This window comes from Prionailurus viverrinus, chromosome B1 (assembly GCF_022837055.1).
Source record: "Prionailurus viverrinus isolate Anna chromosome B1, UM_Priviv_1.0, whole genome shotgun sequence".
NCBI classification, from domain to species: Eukaryota; Metazoa; Chordata; class Mammalia; order Carnivora; family Felidae; genus Prionailurus; species Prionailurus viverrinus.
Window position 1 is genome coordinate 162,880,304 of NC_062564.1, and position 10,616 is coordinate 162,890,919.

A 10,616-nucleotide genomic window follows, 5' to 3' on the forward strand; every position below is an offset into this window, starting at 1 on the left:
TTTTCTCCTTTCTTACCTTCTCCTCCTATGTCAATGCGTAATGAAAATCCTACATATGGAGTAAAAAGTATGTCCACGGCTTGCCGTCCTCTCCCGTAGTCCCCTCCTGTTTTTCTCCCTCTAGCTCCAACTGTAATGGGCTCAAAAACCGCGTTTTGTAATTGATTCAATGTTATAGTCCATCCTTCTAAAACTAATCATTTGCTCTAAGTAAATAGCTGTCAGGAAATGAAGCGCCCCCCCCCCCTTCTTTGGCCTCTTCAAAATAAAAGTTTCTCTCGAACTCCGTGCGCTCTGACTCTCCACGCAGCCAGATTGCGCCTTCTCTCTTTTGCTCTTACGCAATCAGGGGGTCCAGCCCCAACCCCCAGACTTCGACAACAACTGGGGGGCGGAGAGAGGCAGACCAGATGGGGTGGGGGTGGTGGAAGGGGGAGGTGTTGATGTTCTGCCGGGAAAGAGGTTCGTGAAAATACAAACTGCCCATCAATTCCAGAATGAGTTTGCCTCCTGACTTAGGGGGATATTTTCCTATGTTGCTATACTGCTTTGCATTCTCTTTGAAAGAGAAAAAAAGAACTCGTGAAATTGCAGTTAATGCCCGGAAAGAGTATACATCTGGAATGGAGAATGTGCCGTCTGTAGAAATTCCTAGCCCAACTGCATAGGGGGGCTGTCGAGAGAGGTCTCCCAGCGGTGGCGTCCTTAGAACCTGGGGTCTTTTAGGGCAAATGCCGGGTAGCTGCCAGTCCTTAAATGGGATGCAGGCAAACTGTGGAGTCCAATATGAAGATGATGGTCTTTGTTTTTGTTTTGCTTTGCTTTGAAAACGGGTTTGAAAGAAGGTACAAAGAATCGAGGGTCTGAGTAGGTTTGGAACTTTCTCCGACAGAACGACCTTTACTCCCGCGGAAGCACTTATCTTGTCGTGCCTTTGTTTTGGGGGTTATCTAGGCGAGGTTGCCCTGGCTTCTATCAGGCACACAAAAAGGCTCGGGCTTGGCGGTTCGAGGAATCACTTGCAAAAAACCTGCCACCTCCGCGTTCAGGGAAGGTTCACCTCCGCGGGTTCCCGCCTGCCGCTTTGGGCTGCCCTTACTGCCGCCCTGGGGTTGAGCGGGGCCTCAAATCCTGTGCCCAAGGCGCGAGGCAAGAGAAGGTACTGGGAGAGAACGATTCTGCTCGCGAAGGAAAGGGGGCGCTGACGCTCCAGGAACCAGACCGGGCCGAGTGGGGCTTCCAAGTGACGGAGGGGGGAGGGGAGCGCGCTCACCTTCCCCGCCTTCTCTAATTTTGAATCCTCCCGTAGGATTGAGGGGGTCGTTTTTTATCCCCACCCCCACTCCACCTACACTCTCGGAGCGGCTAGGGCGGCCAGCTTGAGCCTGGAACGTCGGACAGGCATCACCTCCTTCATCGGGAAGGTGGACAGGGAACAGCCGGCAGGAAAGGGTCACAGAAAAGGGCTCCGAGGGATCTCGCGCTTAACTGGGACGGGGTCCTGGGGTGTCAGGCTCGGGAAGACGCCTGGGGCTGGGCTAGGGGCCCCATTCCCCCAGCTCTTCTGCGCGCCCGCCTCTCGTGCATCTTCAGTTCGGGCGACTGCACTGCACACTATTACTTCCACATGTTCCTTCAGGAAATCATTGAAGGCAAATATATGAACGGCCCCTTGTTCGGAATGCTAACAGGATACCGTAATGTTTGTAGATAATGAACCGGGACGCACGACCCCCAAAAAATCAGAGTGCGGAATAATGGACAAGGCGGGTGCTGGCTTTCATCTCATTAATAAAAACAAGTGAAGTCGAAGTTTTTATAGCGACTACCCAAATGAATAGGAGACAAAGTAGGGAGGCTGCCCGGGAAGGCCCGTTAGGCTCTGCGAAAGGGCCCGCCCGGTCGCGTCGGGGTCTCCTGAACACAGGGCTCCCCGCCCACAAATGGTAACTTCACAGTTCATTTCAGAGATGCTTCAAGGAGCCCGAAAAGCAGGCTGGGCGGGAGTGTCTTCGGGTCGTAACTCCTCGCGAGTTTGAAGCATGGAGAACGCATGAGCAAGTGAGCAAGCACCCAGTTGTCCTTCTGGTAGTAATTACCTGCCTAATTTGAATGATGCCTTTGTTATGATCATTAACAAACATTTGCTAAAGGTTTCCATGTGTGACATTCCAGAAGGTTTAAAGGCCTGGGAGGCTGACTCCCGGGATAGCGCACCGGTGGGGGGTGGCGCAGGGAAGCAAATGGTTGGGGCATCACTTCGCCGAGTCTGGGCCGAGCAAAGACGGAGAGAGGTCAACATCTGCTTCCCCTGCAAAAGCAAAATAAACCCAGTGGTCGGGAGGAACCAAAGAGGCGGTTCGTGCCTTAAAACGCGTCCTGCCCTTGCAGCCACCACCCACCCGCGCCTCCCACGGCTCATAGGCGGGTTTGAATCTTGCCGTCCGCCCTCTGCCGCGGCTCCGAGCTTTCGGGAGAGGACAGGTCTGCCGCGTAGTCAGCCCGGGCGGTGGGGTGGGGTGGGGTGGGGTGGGGCGGGGTGGGGCGGGGCGGGGCGGGGCGGGGCGGGGGGGGGGGGGGGCGGCGAGCCGCACTCTACCCTTGTTGTTCTAAGATCCTTCCAGATTGCTCCCTGGGCGCCCGGGGTCCTGGGTGGTCCTGGAGCGGCCGCGGGCCAGAAGTGCCGCCGGCCAAGGCGGACGACGAGGTCCTTTCTCCTCTCCCCCGGCTCCTGCCCCGGGCACCGCGGGGCACCAGGCCACCCGGCGCGCGCCTAGCAGTGACTTTCGCGGACGTGGGCAGCTGTGCGAAGGTCCCAGCCCGCCCCCGGGTTTTTATTTTAACCTCTCGTGTCTCTTCCTTGTGGGATCATCATGGGGTTAAAAATGAGAATTTTCTCCCCAAACCGGGAGTCCGGGGTTGGGGGTGGGGGGTTGCTGAAACCTTCTGGGAAGGAGGCCTAACTCGGAGTTGAGCTGGGTCGAGAAGTTTGGGGAAAGCCGGTGGGAGGGGGTGCGGGGGGGGGGGGGGCAGAGAGCATGGCCGTTCTGGCGTGGCCTCGCGCGTCTAGGCCCGCAGGCGACATAAAATTGGGTGCAAGGGTGTAAAAGGGGTGAAGTAGAACCAGCCATCAAAAAGAAGGCCCCGCAAACTTCGCACAACCAAACCAAAATGGTCCCTGAAAAGAAACAAAAATCGCCCCCCACCCACCCACCTGCCCTGCCCCGGGGCTCGCTCCTGCGGCCCCCACCCCTCCGCAGCCTCGGCCTCCACGCCGGGAGGCACACCTTCGGCTCTCGGGGGCGTTTCCCCGCTGAGCTGGTTTTTTGTTTCTCCTCTACTCCCCCGCCCTCCAGCCCCACCCCCAATTCTGCTTTCCTCCGGGAATTCAGAGGGCCCTTTTGCTTTAGAAGACTTGGGGTTGTAGTAGTTATCAAAGCCGTTAAGTTGTGCAAATCACAGTTAAACAAACTTATGATCCCCCACCCCACCCCCCCCCAATGAAGTCGACGGGACGGGGGCACATTTCTAGCTTCGTAGTTTGAAAATGAAGGGCCGTTTGGTGGTTTGAAAAAGAAAACGGCGCTAACTGCCCCTTCCCCCCCACCCCACCCCACCCCGCCATCAATACTTGCCAGCGCCTGGAAAAGCCGCCTCCCAGGGCCCCGCGAAGGGACCGCTCAGGGGAGGCGTGCGGACGTGGCGCACAGTTGCGGGGTCCCCACGGGGAGACCGGGCGAGGACTCCGCCCTTGCTTCGGGTCTGCCCCAGCTGAGGCTTGGAAGCTTGCTGCCAGCGTCCTTGCACGCTCAGGATGCAGAGAGGCCCAGGTCTCGGAAAAGGAGGAGGAACAGTTCTCCAAAAAGGTTCAGACTGGCGTGTATAACTTGGGGTGACAGTTCTCCGTCCAGGACCCCCGGCGCACCTCCTCTCCTTGGCGGTTGCTGGCTAGCTAAGGGTGCAGCGTCTCTTCTGGGTTCCTTGGGGCTCTCTCTTTCTCTCTCTCTGAGGATTTGTGTCCAGGGAGAAATGGAAAGCAGTTCCCTGTGGCTGACGACCACCAGGCAGCCTGCTTTGGGACCTGAGGCCCCCAGACTGTGCGATCCCCTTTGTGGCCCAGCCCAGGCGGGCCTCCGCTCCTGAGAGCTGGGAAAGATGTGGTAGGACTGAACCCCTCTCTGGATCTGGATTTTAGAGTACCCTTTCCTAGGGAGAGACCCCCACTTCCTTCATCTCGGGATATTTTTGGCTTCCCTCCCCGCCCCCTTGCCTCTGCTCCTTAGGATTTAGCTTTTAGTTACTTTTAATTTGAAACCCTACGTGAGGGGAGGGAGAGGCATTGAAGCGATTGGGAGGTCTGCTCTTTATTAGGGGACTGAGTGTCCAGCTTTCCAACACACAGCTGCGTTTAGGTCAGGCTGACTGAAGAAAGGGCCTTGTCCTCTGGGAGTCCCAGGAGTAGAGCAAGACCCTGTGATGTTTAAAAAAAAAAAAAAAAAAAATCCAGCAGAGGCGTTGTGATAGTGGAAAGCCACAGGGACCCGTGTCCCACAAGGACATTAAGTGTGGTACATAAGTTTCAATAAGGGCAACATTATTTAATCGAGGCATTATTCTATTTAATCCCTGAGGCAACCCTGGGGGTTGTGCGAGATTACCCCCGTTTAGCAGAGGAGCAAACAAAGTCAGAGGGGGTAAGCAATTTGCATACGGCCGTGCCAGAATCTGCCTGGCCCCGTCCCAGTTCCAGGTACTGTGTAATCTGGTGAAGACTGGTCATGTTTCTGAGCCTCAGTTTCCTCACTTGCACACATAGGCATAAGGTCTGCATTATGTCCCTGTTTTCCTTCTTCAGGCTTTTTCACAGACATGATGACTGTCGCGCCCATTGCCAGGTCCCTTGGATTGGCCTCAAAAGCCGGGCGAAAGCCAGTCTAGTTTTCTATTTCGTATCCTCAAGGAGGGGGTGAGGCACATCTGGATTCTCAGCTGTTACTCCCCAGTGTCTGAGGTCCTCCCCAAAAAAGGGGGTCCCGGGCGGTAGGGCAGAAGGAGGGGGAGGCAGGAAGGATAAAGAGAGCGACCAAAAATGGGAGACAGGCCTGGCATCACCAACCAGAGGGTCTGCAGGAAAGCGGAGGCCTTGGCATGGGGAACTTGAGGTAAGGATCCATGAGGGAACCCTCTGGGTGTCTTGTGGGGCTCTGCACCTGACGCCCTGCCCTCACTTGGAGAGGATGCCCCTGGGAGGGCAAAGTGTCCCGTGCACGCACCTCTCGTGGCTACCCTCCCCCAGCAGACTTCCCCCTAACCTTGGTTTTGGAAGAGTTTCTTTTTCCATTTTTTTAAAAGTAAGCTCTGCACCCAACATGGGGCTTGAACTCATGACCCAGAGATCAAGAGTGGCATGTTCTACCGACTGAGCCATCCAGGTGCCCCGCTTTCTCACTTTTTAATTCATCAAAATTTCATCGTGTCCACTAATCAGAATTTCTTCTCAGCTTTGGAGAGTTGGTTCATTGATTCAAGAAGCATTTGTTGAACATCTGCCTTGTGTCTGACTCTGTTAGGCACTGGGGATACAGTAGTAAGCAGAACGGATAGGGTCCTTGCCTTCAGGGAAGTTGCTAGAATATTCTTGTCTCGCCACCAAAGTTTCCTCCATTGCAACCTCCCTGCTGAGTATCGAGAGAGCACTCACTGGACCAACACTCATTTCTCTGTGAGACTCAGACGGCTAGGGAAGCCAGTAGTTTTGAATCTTGGGCCACAGAACCTTCCCAAACTCTCCAGCCTGTGTACAACTGGGATCTCCAGCCTGGGCTGGGAGGAGCTCCAATGCAACGCAATATATTCTTTTTTAAAATATTTTTTTTTCAACGTTTATTTATTTTGGGGACAGAGAGAGACAGAGCATGAACGGGGGAGGGGCAGAGAGAGAGGGAGACACAGAATCGGAAACAGGCTCCAGGCTCTGAGCCATCAGCCCAGAGCCCGACGCGGGGCTCGAACTCACGGACCGCAAGATCGTGACCTGGCTGAAGTCGGACGCTTAACCAACTGCGCCACCCAGGCGCCCCTATTCTTACTGAGCCTAAGATGCCTAAGACTCTGTGCCAAGTGGTAAGGACACAGCCCTGCCTTCATGGAGTTTATACGCTAGTTGAACAAACAATTCAACATACAGTTGCACCACAGTGCTGTTAGCAAATTTTAGAGGAGCACAGCGATGTGGAGCACATACGAGGAGCCTAACCCAACTTGGGGGCCAGTGAGGACTTCTTAGAGAGAAGGGACATCTGCTCTTTGAACCTAAGAGAAATGATAATCTAGCTGGGGAGGAGTCTCACGCGCAGGGACTTGGAGGTGAGAGACAGCACAAGGTAATCAGAAGTGAAAGAAGTTTGGAATGGCCGGAACTTGGAAAAGGCCAGATGGGGAGGAGCAAGAAGGAGGGCAGATCCTGGGGCCTTCCAGGTCCCGTTGAGTCTGGACTTAATGTTAGGGAAGTACCAGAATTGGTTTCCGGAAGGACAAGACTGGAACAGAGCTGAATTTTAGGCAAGATCAGACTGAATACAGCCAGAAGGCAGGGAGGCTACTGCTGTAATCTGGCAAAGAGAGGATGCTTCCCTTGCCCCAGGGTTAACAGCAGGGGTTTGAAGAAAGTGAATGTGAAAGGGACAAATAGAATGCACATCCCCCCCAGCTGGGGTGGAGGGGGGAAGGGGGGGGGAGTGAAGCCTCTGGTTTAGGCCATAGCTGGTGTTGTTGACTCAGTTGGGGAACAAAAGGAACCAAATTTGGGAAGGAAAACATTGAGCCCACTCCTAAAGATGATACATTTGAAAACTTGAGGAAGACAAAAGTCAAATGAGCCGAAAATCCAGAACGGAGCGTTGGGTAACTCCCAACATTTTCTGGTGGGCAAAGAAGCAGCTGAGAAGGAACAGCCGGCAATCTTTATCTCTTGAATATTCGGCTCTCAGCTCTGAATCCATACAATGGATTGTATGGGAGTTGGTTGAATTAAAAGAACCAGCTACACTTACCATCTAAGTCCAACAGTATCAATTGTGGCCGAACATATCTGCTGGCTTTGTATTTGAATGGGGATAAACATTCTATGAAACCATGAGAGCTTTAATTATGAGATGAATGGCAATACTAGATTCTTGTTTCCATCATTCACACTCTTAGATGTACCTTTGTATCCACATTTGGATTTGAATCACCAAAAGACCCAAGCGTGGTTGAAGCCGGATTCTTGTCCAAAAGATCCTCAGGTACTAGCCCTCTATCATTCACCCCCAGCCCTTACCAGGCACTGGAGAGACTGAAGTAGAGCTCATTTCCAGGGACAAAAAAAAAAAAAAAAAAATATATATATATATATATATATATATATACACACACACACACACACACACACATATACATATATGTATATGTATATATATGTATATGTATATATATATATATATATATATATATGATTTCAGTGACAAAGATTACATACTGTCCCCTAGTAATCAATGTCTCTTCCTTCTCAGTAATTGAGACTCTGATTTTTTTTGTTTCCTGGGACAAAACCTTTCTTTCATGTCTCTCTTGCAGCTAGATGTGGTCATGAAGAAAAGCTCTGGCCAACGGCAGATGAGCTGAAGCTGTGGGTCCAACTGCCAACAAATGTCCCTAATAGTAGAGGGCACGTTCTTCTCAATCTGGTCTTTTTGCTGAATGGAAAGCAGATGTATGACCGGCGCTTCAGCAGCCATATTAGACTATGAGGCAACCTTGAAAATGGAAACCATGCACTATGGTGTAGTACATGGAAGGTCTGCAACCTGTGAAGCTCCAAACAAACCCTGAGAGACTCCCTACTATCTTCTTGAAAATGTAGGCAAAACAAAATTCTAGCTCATTACGCCTCTTATTTTGAATTTTTCTGTTACCGGCAGCCCAGCTTGAGGCTAACTAACAAAATCAGAAAGCGTTTGTTCATTCTAGCTACAATCACCTTCACTCAAAACTGAAAACTTTCTGGGGATAGAAGGGCTGAAGCACATACACAGCTGTATGACATCCCCATTAAGCCCACCAAGACCTGGACGTGTCCCCGCTGACGTGCTGACATTAACAACATTCCTGTGGGACCTAAGTGTGTGTGTTTTACAACACGCGATTCAGACATGCTACCTACTCAATTTGTCTTTGGAAAGTCAGCGCTTCTAGAAAAAGGACTCTGAAAGAAACAACAGGAAGTAGGCATGAGTTCTCCTCCCCCACCCTTTCTCCTGGTCTCCTATTTTCATTCCTCATTAGGGTCCTGTTCTTACCCTTAATTACATTCTTACAGTCTGCACACTTCTGGCCTTCTCTCTTTGCTGCCTCCAGATCCTTAACATACTTATGTCCTTGTTCAGTTTTTAACCGCTTTAAAGATGCCCTCGCCGAGAGGTAAACTTCACGCCCACATTTTGAGGTAATAAAACGATCCTGCAGGTAAACAGCCACGGAGTTTAGGTCAACTTCCACCACCAGGCCCTTCCTTGGCAGAGATGCAGCCCCACGAGGCAAGGAGATGATGATTTCTGATTGACTCAGGAATTTAATAAGAGAACTTGAGTTTCTCCTCGCCCTGCTCTATATCCATAGCTGCAAATGTGCCAAGGTATTAGGGCTGTTCCCGACCCTCCAAGCAGGTATCGCTGAGTCTTTAAGCATATATTCTTCCAGCTCATAATGAGTGAAGGGGTCCCTCATAGCCCTAAGAGAAGAATGGAAACCAGCTTTCTTCTGTGGCCTGTCTCCTTAGCATTCAGGACATTGTCAGTTGACAAATGTTTATTCAGCAACCCTGTGCCACGCATGGTGCGAGACTCTGGGATGCTGTGGTAGAGAAACAAACAAGACCTCTGCTCTCTGGGCTCGGCTTCTGGGGGGCTGGGGGGAGACAGACAGAAAACAAACCAGGCCCTGATTAAATGGCAGATGTGACAAGAGCTCTGCTGTCATCTGGTGACCCACGAGCCTATCACAGGAAGCCAGAGTTGGTTCCATACCTCAAGGAATCATCCCTGAGGAGGTGATATTTATTTATTTTTAAATGTTTATTTATTTTTGAGAGAGAGAGAGAGAGAAGCAGGGGAGGGGCAGAGAGAGAGGGAGACAGAGGATCCGAAGCAGGCTCCAGGCTCTGAGCTGTCAGCACAGAGCCAGGTGCGGGGCTCGAACCCACGAACTGTGAGATCTTGACTTGAGCCAAAGTCTGATGCTCAACCGAGGCGCCCCTGAGGAGGTGCTATTTAAAGCTGCATGCAGTTTTGAGGAAAGTGGCTATGTTCTGCTATTATTTTTAAGTCATTCAGTAAGTTAGGTCCCACGAGAAATGTTTTGTTTGGGGCAGGTAGAAAGACAACAAAACGTATTCTGCTGTTTCTGGAAATGGCAGTTCTTGGTGCCCCGAGGAACGGTAACTTTCTGATACCAAATCACAGAATGATTGAACACACTCATCTAGGGGATTGTCCTTGTTCAAAAGAGACCCTTCCGCTCCCTTGAGATTGGCTATCATGAAATTTGAATATAACGGAGATTCGTGACAAAGCCAAACCTGATTCTTCTATCATCCTGAGGGTGGGGCTGTCTTGCGGAGATAAGAGGAAGGCGTGCTGTCATCCAACTCCCTGAGCTAATGTTTCACAGGCTGACAATGACAGAATGATTGCCTTTGATTAAAGCACGTTTTCAATTATCCACTGGGTACATACAGCCTATTAGATAGAGTTTGCGTTACAAAACAGAGAACCCAAGGCCCATCGAGGATAATACAAAATGTTACCAGTTCCCTTATTGTGTGTGCATTTGGTTAATTATTGCATTGCTCCCTGAGTGTATTTATGAAATGACTTCACTGACTGGTAGACGTCTAAGTCGTTAACTCCAATGAAAGCAAGAAAAGCCAGACCCCTGGCGGAGTTCTACCTCTGCCCGACTGTGACTTTGAGCCACTAGAGGGCGCAAGAGGCCGGCTCAGAATCCAAGTCCACTCCGCAAGTCCACGTGAGTGCCGGAAAAAGAAGCCAAGGGTTCCCGAATACTCTGGAGAGGAACCAGCTCAGGGCCTCTCCCTTCCCTAAGACTCCCCGGTCACCCCTAGAAACTGGTTCAGTTCCAGGCCAGCCCTCAGCAAGCCGGAGATTCGTCTCGAAGGTCTGACCCCGTCTGGGCTCATCTTCAGAACACTAAGGTTTGTGTGTCAGTACAAGGGGGAGGGGGGGAGGGCACAGGATGCAAGGAGCACTACAGCCAGTTTCCATCCCGCGCCTGAGGACTTCAAAGAGCTAACTCAGGACCTGCGCTTAAGTTCAGCTCAAATTAAAAGGTCTAAAATTGGCACCTGTAACAAATATCAGTGCCCCATCACATTTAGTCTGCATTGACTGTTGGAATTCTCAGACACTGAAACAATTTTACCTGCCGGTAAGGAATATCGTAGTACATTTTGCACGTATTACCACAAGAACAGTGTTTGGACAGACTGTCCTGCACTGCGGAGCTAAAAGATTTAATTTTCCGAGGTTCTCCTATGGAAATGGCCCTCTGAAAGGGGC

General features: G+C 51.3%; 1 protein-coding gene across 1 annotated transcript in view; it reads right to left on the reverse strand.

Annotated features, from left to right (window-relative positions):
- PDGFRA (platelet derived growth factor receptor alpha) overlaps positions 1-250 on the reverse strand; it is a 51,331-nt gene extending 51,081 nt beyond the window's left edge. Inside the window, exon 1 of the mRNA XM_047854859.1 lies at positions 17-250. The gene's annotated coding sequence lies outside the window, so the exon portion shown is untranslated. The remainder of the gene's footprint in view (positions 1-16) is intronic.
- Between the last annotated feature and the right edge of the window lie 10,366 nt (positions 251-10,616).